Raw genomic sequence first — 12656 nt, forward strand, 5'->3', positions numbered from 1 at the left:
AATTAACAAAACAATTAGAAATCATTCCAATCTACATGTACAATCAGTAATTCTTAATAACATCACATAGTTGCATATTCATCATTTCTTAGTACATTTGCATCGATTTAGAAAAAGAAATAAAAAGACAACAGAATAAGAATTAAAACAATAATAGAAAGAAAAAAAACAAAAAAAACAAAAACAAAAAACCTATACCTCACATGCAGCTTCATTCAGTGTTTTAACATAATTGCATTACAATTGGGTAGTATTGTGCTGTCCATTTCTGAGTTTTTATATCCAGTCCCGTTGTACAGTCTGTATCCCTTCAGCTCCAATTATCCCTTCTCTTTTTTTTTTTTTTTTAATTAACGGAAAAAAAGAAATTAACCCAGCATTTAGAGATCATACCATTCTACATATGCAATCATTAATTCTTAACATCATCACATAGATGCATGATCATCATTTCTTAGTACATTTGCATTGGTTTAGAAGAACTAGCAACATAACCGAAAAAGATATAGAATGTTAATATAGAGAAAAAAATAAAAGTAATAATAGTAAAACTATATAGCTTTTTACAACTGTGACCATGTGGTTGTGAAAATGTTGTGTCTTATGCTCCCTTTATCCAGGATATAGACAGATGAGTTAAAAAAAAAAAAATAAGGACAAAAATAAATAAATAATAGGGGGGTAAAGGGTAAAGAAGAATTGGGTAAATTGCAATATTAGTGGTCAACGAGAGGGAGGGGTAAGGTGTATGGATGTATGGGTTTTATCTTTTGTCTCTTTATTTCTTTTTCTGGAGTGATGCAAATGTTCTAAAAATGGTCATGATGATATATCCACAACCATGTGGTGATATTGCGAGCCATTGATTGTTATTTTGGATGGACTGTATGGTGTGTAAAGATATCTCAATAAAAATATTTTTAAAAAATAAAAATAACCCACCCTAAGCTTTAGTTTTCATTGGCTTGCTGATGAAATCAGAGTCTCCAAAATCTCCTCAAACAAATTATAGCTAAAACAAACTATAAAACAATTCAAGAATTCATAAAGCAATATCATAAAAAGGTCTGCAGTAAGCATGTACACATGGGTACCTAAAACTGAGTAGGTTCTGGTCTGCTTAAAGGCAGGAAAGAGGACATACATTTTCAAAGAACTGGTAAGTAATGAAATGGCTGCAAGCATGCACTAGGGAGTCAGAAAGATCTGGGTTTGAGTTCCAGCTTAGCCATTCATAATATGGGGAAGGTTATTAACTTCCCTGAGCCTCAATTTTCTCCGAAGGAAATAACAAGACTACCTCAGAAGATTATTGTGATGGTTTCTGTGTTCATTATTAAATAAATATCTATCGAATGGCTTCTCTATGTCAGGCATTCTAATGTAATTAGTGGATGATTCAAGATAGCACTAAATCAATATTCAAGATTATTATCACAGCTCCAAAGCACTATCCATTAAGATCAACTTTCTTTCCTCTTACATATCAGCAGCCTTGTTAGGACAATTTTGTTTCAAGATAGACTAACCTACTAGGTGGGTAATAGAGCAGCCAATATGGGTATTCTGATCTACTGAGTAGCAAGTAGTTTCTCTCCACATATAAAACATTGATACTCTGACTTACTGGGATTTTTTCTGTGATTTTGGTTAGCACAGATCTGTTCCTGAAAGCCTGATTATCCTTAGTAAACTTGTAAACTCAAATTCATGTACATGAGGAGCCAAAGTTTACACACAGTGATGGTACCAAGTTAAACCCAATCTGAGGACCTAGCTGGCTTCCATCTAATTATTTTATTTTAGTGTTACACATTTCGACACTTCACAGATTATATTTCTTTGAATTTTAATCCTTTTGTGTAATCATTTCAAAGTTTATTTTTAAAACTGAGAAGCATCTTCCTGCATTCATTTGGTTTGCTTGCTCATTTCCAGGTTCTTCCTTCTTCTACTGTACATATCATCCAGGGCTCCTTAACTTGCCTTATTTGTGAGCTCAACATTTAAGAGAGGCATTTATACTTTTTAAAAATTCTTCCATTCAAGACCTCGTCATAAGTCCCAGCTATCTACTGTTCTTTATTGGAGTGACTATAACTCACTCAGTAGCACCCACGATTATTACCTGGCTTACCATTCATTATATTATTCTACTTAATGCCAATACTTGCTATGTAGAGATGCGTGATTGAAAATATTTACTGGCTCATGGTGGATCCTAATCCTAAATATATTAGTTCAGGTTATGGAACAATTGAAGAATTTATCCTTGTGTGTATGTGTACATTTATACTATTCAGTGAGAGCGTGAGTGTTTATGCAAACACAAGTATACAGTTAAAAAAGGAATTGTACTTCCTTGGATAAATATTCTGCTAAACAATTTCAAACCTCTAAGCATAAATATACCTTTTGTCAGAACTTAAAAAATTGCATTCTAATAAATTTAGGATTGTTTCACACCTTCATTCTGAAGCACCTCAGAGCGTTTATTTATTATTCTTCAGAATGCTAAAGGCTGCTTGATCTCAAAACATGCCTGATCAACAGAGAAGACTAGAAGATTAAAGGATGTACAAATGGTATGACTCTAAAGCAAGTTTAAACAAACAAACAAAAAAAAGAGATGAGAAGGCATTGCAAATGATATTCCAGGGCTGTTTTATATAACTTCTGCCACTGCATTTTCAATGCATGGTAGAAAATGTGGTGAAATTTACTATGAAACAAGGCCAAAATTGATTAGAGCAGATATTGGAAAAAAAAAGTTCTTGGTCAAATTTGTACTGCTTGGGGAAAATATTAAGATTCATTCTTAAAACCTTTGTATTGATATTCATATTAATATGTCATATCGATATTCGTATCAAGGCAGACACTGTTCTAAGTACAGAAACAATAGACAAACCCTTTGCCCTCATAGAGCTTACCTCCCACTAGTAGAAATAGATAATAAAAAAAATTCAACCGATATTATAATATCAGATAAAAATAATTGCTGATAAAATATAGCAGGTAAGGGAGTAGGAAGGATAAAAGACACTATTTTTAATGGAGTGCTCAGAAAAGACCCCTCTGAAAAGTGACGACTGATCAGAGAACTGACTAAAATGAGAGTAATCTAATTAAATTGAATGTTCTGATCCAGTGGGTTCTTAACTGTCAAGAACTGTGAAGAGTCCAAGATTTTACCTGCTCGTAGCTAACAAGGTAGCCTGCTGCAGCTTCTTAGATGCAGGAAGAAGACTGCAAAGTCCTGGGTCAGGAGACCTTTGCCCTAGAAGGAGACACTACTTTTAATCTTCCAAGGTTGTTCATTGTCCCAATAGTCTTGAAAAGAGAGTTTAGAACAAGACCTGATCTTGTGCAGAAATGCCAAGAATGATCTCCCGATAGTACCCTTTAGGGTAAGCAGAAGCACCTGGAGGGCGGCTTCAAACCTGCATCGCTGAGCCTCAGCCCCAGTGTCCCCGACTCAGTACCTGGGGAGTGAGTCAAACAATCCGCATTTCTAATAAACTCCCTAGTGACACTGTGCCGCTGGCAGGATCCCTTCTTTCAGGATCTTTGTTATAAGTCTCTTGGACAGACCACTTTTTGTTTGTGTATTGTTGGTTTGCTCTCATTGGCTATGTTTTATAATCAGCAACTCACCATTCTCAATTACTTACACCTATTGTTATCTTTTATTTCAATAAAAGATTTATTGTTTATTGTTATTTAATCTTGTATATAACAAATATCTTCTTGGCAATAATTCTTATATCTTGCAATGCATTTGAGCTTACTAAGTTTAGACTTTCAATTCAGACAAACCTCAGCTTTTAACAACTTCAGTTACCCCAGATATGAAACAAAGGAGACAGTTCAAATGATGGAGGAAAAGAAAAAACTCTACTTCTTGATATTTAATAATGTTAACAGTAGTCCCATGTCTAATGTTGATTTTTTTTTTTTAGTTTTTATAAAAGTCAGGTTTATATTTCACATACAATTTATAATTGATATAGAATCAAATCCATACCTATTAAGGGTACGGTTTGATGAATTTTAACAAATGTATGTAGTCATGTAACCACCGTTACAATCAAAATATAACTTCCCCCCAAAAATTACCTCACACTTCTTTTTTTATGCAATTTTATTATATTCACATATCATATAATCATCCAAGTGTACAATCAATAGTTCACAGCATCATCAAATAGTTGTTCCTTTGTTGCTGGACAAAAGCAGTAGATTTTTTTGCCCAATGTGCTCAGATTAACAATTCCTGAGACAATAAACGTTTTCAAAGGAGAAAGAGTTCATAACTAGGCACATAGCAGGAAAGCAGATGGCCTATCGGCTCAAAATGTGTCTCTCCAAACTGCAGTAATTCTGATAGTTCTATTAGAGAACAATATGGACAGGATTTAGGAGAATGAGCACCGTGACCCCAGATGATATAAATAGAGATTATCTTATTATTGAGCATGCACAGATTGGTTACATACTTATTCATAGAACATATGTAAGCAAATGGCAACCCCGATATGATGACAGGCAAGATTTTTAGTATTATAATATGATGAAGGGTGTAAGTGACTTATTGGTTAAAGTCCATATACTGCACATGTCAGGTGAGCCCACTTTGACTTGATCCAGTCTCAGTTATCAAGATAATTTTGGACTTGGGTGGGTTAGCTCTAGATTGATCCAAGACCCTTCATTCATAAACATTAGGGGCTGTCTTTAGTGATTACAAGACTCTAAAGTTGAAAAACCGGGTAAGTGGGTACAAATGAAGGTTAGTCACAAGGTTTTTACAATCACAGGGGGAAGAAGATAAAAGTTATACGATATCATTAGAGACCAAGGCAACCGGATTACAGTTCAAAGATTTCAGGTATTCCCTTTGTCTACTCCAATATACCAGAAAAGAAAAAGAATATCTATATAATGATTCAGTAATCAAAACCATCCCTTAAATCCTAATTTCTCAGTTACATATTCATTACCACAATCAATATTTGAATATTTTCATTACTTCAAAAACAAAAATAAAAATAAAAATGAACACTCAAAACATCACATAACCCTTAACCCTCCTATTATTTAGTTTTTGCTTGTCTTTATTTTCTTACTCATCTGTCCATATACAGGATAAAAGGAGTGTCAGTTACAAGGTTTTAACAATCATACCATCACACTGTGAAAGCTATATAGTTATCATATATGTATATATATATAAAGCTATATATAAATCATTTTCAAGAATTAAGGCTACTGGATTATAGTTCAACAGTTTCAAGTATTTTCTTCTAGCTCTACTGATACACAAAAACTAAAAAAGGATGTCTATATAATGCATAAGAATACCTACAGAGTGGCCTCTCAACTCTATTTGAAATCTCTCAGCCACTGAAACTATTTTGCTTCATTTCTCCTCCCCCTTTTGGTAAAGAAGCCTTTCTCAATCCCATGATGCCAGGTCCAGGCTCATCTCTAGCAGTCCTGTCCCATGCTTCCAGGGAGATGTGCACCCCTGGGAGTCATGTCCCATATAGTGGGGAGGGCAGGGCTTTACCTTACAGAGTTGGCTTAGAGAGAGAGGCCACATCTGCGCAACAAAAGAGGTTCTCTAGGGATCACTCTTAGGTATAATTGTAAGTAGCCCTAGCTTCTCATTTGCAGGAATAGGATTCATAAGGGAAAGCCCTAAGTTTGAGGGCTTGGTCTATTAAATTGGTAAACCCAGTGTTGGTGAGAATATCAGGAGTTCCCCAGGTGGGGAAGTTTAATATTTCCACTTTTTACCCCAGTCCCTCAAGGGGACTTTGCAAAAATTTTTTGTTTCCTGCCTAGATTACTCTGGGATATATCAGGGCATCACACTAACCTCTACAAACCAATGGGATCTCACTCCCTATTCAAGGTTCCATATAATTATGTTGTTCAAATAAACTAACCATACAAGTTAGAATAGATAGTGTACTACAGAAAATATAAATTTCGCACCAAATAAACATCTCTTCCTTTGAGCTCACACAGAAATTGAAGTTTAAAACACAGTCAATACCAACCATTCCTCTCTCATCTCTGTTACCTTAGTCTTAAACAGGTCAGCTTCATTCATATCTCTAATTGAAGTCTGATCACTTTTTCAGCTTTTAAACAGTTGCTTTATGAGGTAATGCTGACTTTCATAGCTCCAGAATTCTAGCTCTGAGTCTCAGTTGTCACACATATACCCAGAGTTCTAGGGAATGACCAGGTTATACACAAAGAGCTCAGTATCTCAGAATTTAGAAATAATCATTACAATTCAGGAATAGATGCGACTATTGTAAGAACTTACAATCCAGGAACCTTTACAATAAGTCTTCCCCTGATAATCTATGTTCTCAAATTCAATTCTCAGATTTTACACATTATAGTCAGTCCATATTAGTGAGATAAAGCATTTGTCTTTTTGTTTCTGACTTATTTCACTCAACATACTTTCCTCAAGCTTCCTTCACCTTGTTGCATGCTTCACAACTTCATTGCCTCTTACAATTGCTCAGTGTTCCAGTGTATGTATACACCAGTTTGTCCATCCATTTATCAGTCAAGGTGCCATTAGGCCACCTCCATCTATTGCAAATTGTGAATACTGCTGCCATAAACACCACTGTGTAATGTCCAATTGTGCCCCTACTTTCAGTTCTTCCAAGTACATAGCATTAAGTGGGTTTCAGGATCGTATGGCAACCCTATGCTCAGCATCTTGTGGCGTCACAACACTGCTTTCCAGAGGGCTGTTCCGTTCTACTCCCCAACCAGCAGCAAATACGTACATCTCTCTTTCCACATTTTTCTCCAGCATTTGTATCTATCTTTTCTTTTTTAAACAGTTTTATTCACATCATACAATCCAACCTAAGTAAAAAGCAATGGTTCCTGGTATAAACACGCAGTTATAGTTATGCATTCACCACTACATCTGTATGTGGACTCTCATGGTCAGGTTCACACGTCATCTTGGCCAAGGGGTGACACCTGTTTGTCTGGTTGGGCAAGTGCTGGCCTGTCTGTTGTGATGAGGACATTTCATAGAATTAAATCATGATCATGTCAGCTGCATCCACAGCTGATTTATAATCAGCCAAGGGGAGTATCTTCTGCAATGAGTGATGCTTAATCTAATCACTGGAAGCCTTTTAAGGAGGATTCAGAAGAGACAGGCTTTCTTCCTGCTTCGTCTGGTGAACCTCTCCTGTGGAGTTCGTCCAGATCTTCCATCAGAATCTTCAGCTTTCACAGCCTGCCCTGCGGATTTTGGACTCTGCATTCCCACGGTCACATGAGACACTTTTATAAATTTTATATTTGCGAGTGTTCCCTTTTGATTCTGTTTCTTTAGAGAACCCTAATTAATACAAGGACATCTCCATTTCTTTGACAAAGAAAGAGGAAAAAATGAAGAATAAAAAAATCAACAAAATAAAATTAAAAGGAGAAACAACAATAACATCCCCAAGAATCTCACACCTCTCCCTTATATCCTCCTCTTATTGACATTTAGCTTTGGTATATTGCCTGTGTTAAACTTAACAGAAGCATATTACAATGTTACTGTTAACTATAGGCCCTAGTTTGCATTGACTGTGTTTTTTCCATATACCATCCCACTTTCAGCATCTTGCAATGCTGACATTCATTTGTTCTCCCTCGTGTAAAAACGTTCTTATATTTGTCCATTTAATTCTCATTATTATCTACTCTAGGTTTTGTTTAGTCATACAGTTTCATCTTTATCTTCTATCTTTCTTTCTGGTATCATTTTTGTCCCTAGCCTTCCTCTTTCAACCATACTCACACTCAGTTTTGTTCAGCGTGCTCACAATATCATGTTACCATCAGATAGTATTGTGCTGTTCATTTCTAGATCTTTACAATCAACTCTGTTGAACATTCTGTACTTCTTCAGCATCAAATGCCCAATCTCTACCCTTTTTCTATCTCCTTATAACCTGTGTTCTTGACTTTAACTCTCAAACATTAATTCATAGTAGTGAAACCATACAGTGTTTGTCCTTTTATTTCTGACTAATTTCACCCAACATGTAGTCCTCAAGGGTCATCCACATTATTGTATGTGTCATAACTTTATTCTGTACCCTTAGTGATAGTCTACATTTTTATACTCTTCTCCAAACCTCTCCTGTCTTTTCCTAACTACTTATAGTGTTCTCTTGGGTATTTCTTGTAGAGCAGGCATCTTGTTTACAAACTCTTTTAGTGTCTTCTGTTTGTCTGAAAATACTTTAAATTCTCCCGCATAAGAACAACAGTTCTTATTTTTCACCCTATACACAAATTTATACACCGGGATCAATAACCAATAACATACGCCAACTTGTTGGTACTTGGCTTAATCACAGAATGGCATCCACAGTTCAAGTACCAAATCCAAAAGCAAAACTAATAATAAAAAACATTAAAATATGGTGTATATAAATCATCCTTTCTAGGATGTTTAAGAAAGACCATGAGATCATTAGAATCTCAGAGCTATAGTGAGGAAAATAATTTAACCCAGTACTTGCATGTGCAAAATTTCCTATCAATATACTGTTCCTATGAAGGAACATTATCAAAGCATAAAATGTTTAATAATAGATCTCTAATCATTTAGCTCAAATTAACCTACTAAGAAGTAGAAATATTTTGCATTTATATTAAAATTAGAATAGGGCATAATAGTCATTTCAATACTCAACCATTTGATTCCCAAAGCAATGTTAATTTACAGTACTCAGTGGCATACTGAACAATGCTTTAAGGCAAGCAATTTGAAAACAAAAAATTGTTTAGTACAACTTGTGCCCTGTGAATGTTTAGGAGGCCTGAGTCTTAACATTGAGAATTAAAATTCAGAAAGAATCATTCTCTGAGGTAATCTTAATAGAAAACCAAACGATATTATGTGCTATTCAAGTTAAGCAAAGCTAAAATATCAATAATAGCATTTGCATTTATATAGAACTTTACTTAATTGTAAAAATCTATACATTCATAGAGTCTTCTTGTTCAATAAAGTGGTTTACTTTTATTATTTAATTTAAACAATCTTTTGGAAACACAAGAAATAGAAAGTTTCTGGATCACCCTAGCCACATTTCAAGCACTCATGTAGTTTGTGACTACCATTTGGATAGTGAATATTTAAAACTTTATAAAGTTCTTCTGTGCACCTCTCCCATTTCAGATTTCCCTTCTAATCCTGTCAGACATTTGAAGAAATCTATTCGAACTTCCCTTAATTCTCACTAGTCTTAGTCAATGTCTCCACTGCTTTCCACTAGTCCTCAAATACAAATTTTAGTAGTAATAGTAATTCTGACCACACCCCTCTTTTAAGTATTCCAACTTTTTAATATCCCATTTAATTTCCAGACTCTAAAATTGAGCACATTAGTCCAGGCAGGATCTGAACTTAATAAAGCAGAGCAGGGCTATCAACCAACAAATGGTTCTGGAAACGTTCTCTTCCTTTGGATGAACTTTTCTCAAGTTTTGATAGCAGTAAATTCACCTAAAGTTTTAAATTCAAACAGCTCTTTAATCACATCTCTCCAACCTGCATTTACACAATTTCATTTTTAATCTATGTGCAAAACTTTATAATTCCTGTTGTTTCTTCTTACATAACTTTGCCAATTTGTTCTGATTAACAAGACATCCTGTAAGCAGTAACACTGAGCACACATTACTGTAATTTAGCATTTATGGATTCCTCCTGTCAAGAAAGCACACTGATTTGTGTTATTTAGGTATCCAACATATTCTATAGGTATTGATGCAATTGATAAACTGCATGTTACTGATTTAATACCATGGGAACTAGGAGAACTTCTATTAAAGAAGGTAAAGGAGATCTAAGAGAAATACAGAAAAGATAGAGCTTTGGAAAAAAGATATTATATAAAGTCACACAGTTGGATTACTTCTTCCTGGCTTCTGAAATTTGCATTTATCAATTGCGCTACGAATCCTTTGAAAACTTCTGTACATTTATTTGCCAATATATTTGAAATAAAAATGAGCTTAAGTTTTGGGTTAATATGAATCCTTTCTAAAGTTTATATCTTTATGTAGTTCATCTCTGTGTGTGTTTATGTATTTATGCAGGTATGTGTGCATTAAATTTTATTGCTGAAAAGAACAGAATGTTTCTTCCATTGGAAATAATACAACTATTTTAAAAGCGCTTCAAATAATGTGTTTGTTCCATAATACACTTTTATGCTCAGTAACAGTATCATTAGGGACATACATATCAGTCTGTAGAATGAGTATTCGTATTTTTTCCAGTTTCACTTGCACTCATTGTGTGTGAGTGAATTAAGGTCTTTGTAGGCCATGTGTCCACAGGACACATGTATCCATACTGAACAGTTGCAAAACACAAGGATCTCTCATGGTGCCATTCCTATTTTACAGTGTCTAACAGTATCTACAGTAAATATCTCATAGAAAGTACATCAATATACCATCAGTAAAGCTCATTTTGTATATAATAAAGGTGGGGCATAATATATACAACTTCTTTATTAAGATGAGCATTGAGGATCCATATTTTAATTGCAATGGATATATCTTAATTGGAGATAGCCCAATTATGGTTTACATGCAAACATATTTCACAACAAAACAGAGGTTCACCCCATAATGGTAAAGTTAAAACATCTTGTAATTTATAATAAGAGTCAAGAAGAACAGAAACGAAAGACTAAAACTAATTCGAGAGAACTGGTAACATAGTATTTCCCCTGAACATTAATGGCATTCTAACTATATGCTTGTGTACTTAGCATTAAAAACATGTGCAAACTTTTCAAAAGTGTTGACTTTTAAAAAAAATAATATTGTAGAGTCCTCAGTAAACTTTAATTATGCAATGAATTTTATTTGTGAAATCAGATTTTAGTAAAAATTTAAAACATTGAAGATTTTTTTTGCAAATTAGTTATCATACAATGGAAAGTTTTGAAATGCATATTTTTGTGCCCTTGTCCTCTAACCATCCTTCTAAAGAAATTTCCAGAGCTTGAAGTTCCTTCTATGGTTTCTAAATTAGGTATTTCATGCCACAAGAGAAAAATAAAAGACACCTGCTCTTTTATTTTCTGTTGTCAAGTGCATGAGACCATTAAGGGGATTTTAATGGACTCCTGATAATACTGATAGGGACAGCTACAGAAGGAAGAGTTGGTAATAACTGAGGTGGAAACCATTAATTCTGGAAGAGAATAGGTAGTTTCTGTGACTGTTACTGAGTTCCTTGAGAATCAGGGAACTATAGCCTACCTCTTTGCAATGTCTCAGAATCACTATTGCACAGTCCATCTCGGGAAGCCACATCCTGCTTCCTCACCCAGGGCTTTCAGTCTTTGGGAAGACGCATCTCTGGGAAGAGTGGTTCAGGGCTGTATTCATGAATGCTATTATCCCAGGGCTCCTAGGATTCTTCTCCTTCTCTCTCCAGTAAACTGTGAAATCACGCCTTTCATACATAGGTCAAATCTCATTTAATGTGCATTAGGACTTCTATTTATAAAATTAAAATGTTAAGGCTGATGTAATGAATTAGTGGAATGATTGAGAGGGAAATCACAGTTTTAGACCTATTTTATGAGTTTTAGCTGAAACGTCAACCTCTTTCTCTCATATAACTTCATAATCTCTGTTTTTCCTAAGGGAAGCCAGGAAAAGAGTGTCCAGATGGATAAACATACCCACTGGGTATTTGGAAGAAGTGACTCAGCAACTTAGCCTGCAAATCACCAGGTGACGCTGATGTTATTGTTAAAGACTTGATTATATATAGTATCTATATAGCCTATATATCCATATATCCTACATTATCTAAAGCATCATATAATTACACATGTTTATATGTATCCTAAATCCTATTGCTCACATACTTCTCTTTCCGATTCTAATCATTAGAAACTTTTTAAATTTTAACCACCCCATTTCCACATATTATAATGTTATTTTAGCTATTTAGAATTTCCTAAGTCTTCTCTTTTCTGCAGTCTGACCCTGCTCCAGACTTTAGGCAAAGAGTGGTTAAAAGAGAAAGAGAGGAGGCGAGGGAAGAGAGAGGAAATAAAGGATATTCCCGCTTCATTGACTCCAGGGAAACCAGAGTGGTAACAAGAAATTAGTATTCACTCAATATAAAGAAAGAGGAGGCAGACAGTGCTATTGGGGGGAGATGGGATGACATGGCTATCTAATCTTGTTCGGGCAGACGAATGGCAGAGAAAGACATTCTTATTAAATGTCATTTCAAATAAGTCCTAAATAACAATTGTGCAAGTGAGGAAATGAGGGGTGGAACATTCCAGAGAGAAGAAATAGCTGGTGTGAATGCTGTATCTCTAGAAAGAGTAAAATATAACATTCTTTGGTATAGGAAAAAATTAGGTAGAGGGTGAGAGGAGGTAAGAAGACAGTTGTAAAAGATAAAGGCTGATTTGGGAAAGGAAAGCAAGGAGGGTCAAGCTTTGTTGGCAGATGGCTTGTGAACAAGTACTGAGACAAGAGGGATTTGTAATCTAAATTGAAGGTATTAATGTTTTTTTTAAGGGCAATGGGAAGGAGCCAAGAACTAAATG

General features: G+C 34.9%; 1 protein-coding gene across 2 annotated transcripts in view; it reads right to left on the reverse strand.

The window, feature by feature from the left end:
- Nucleotides 1–6176, reverse strand: part of RNLS (renalase, FAD dependent amine oxidase) — a 416087-nt gene extending 409911 nt beyond the window's left edge. The window contains exons 1-2 of one of the 2 annotated variants that reach the window (XM_077125343.1): nucleotides 6069–6176; nucleotides 3196–3280 (exon numbers count right to left, since the gene is read on the reverse strand). The gene's annotated coding sequence lies outside the window, so the exon portion shown is untranslated. The remainder of the gene's footprint in view (nucleotides 1–3195; nucleotides 3281–6068) is intronic. The other variant, XM_077125344.1, reaches the window with a different exon arrangement.
- Between the last annotated feature and the right edge of the window lie 6480 nt (nucleotides 6177–12656).

This window comes from Tamandua tetradactyla, chromosome 13 (genome assembly GCF_023851605.1).
Source record: "Tamandua tetradactyla isolate mTamTet1 chromosome 13, mTamTet1.pri, whole genome shotgun sequence".
Taxonomy (NCBI): domain Eukaryota; kingdom Metazoa; phylum Chordata; class Mammalia; order Pilosa; family Myrmecophagidae; genus Tamandua; species Tamandua tetradactyla.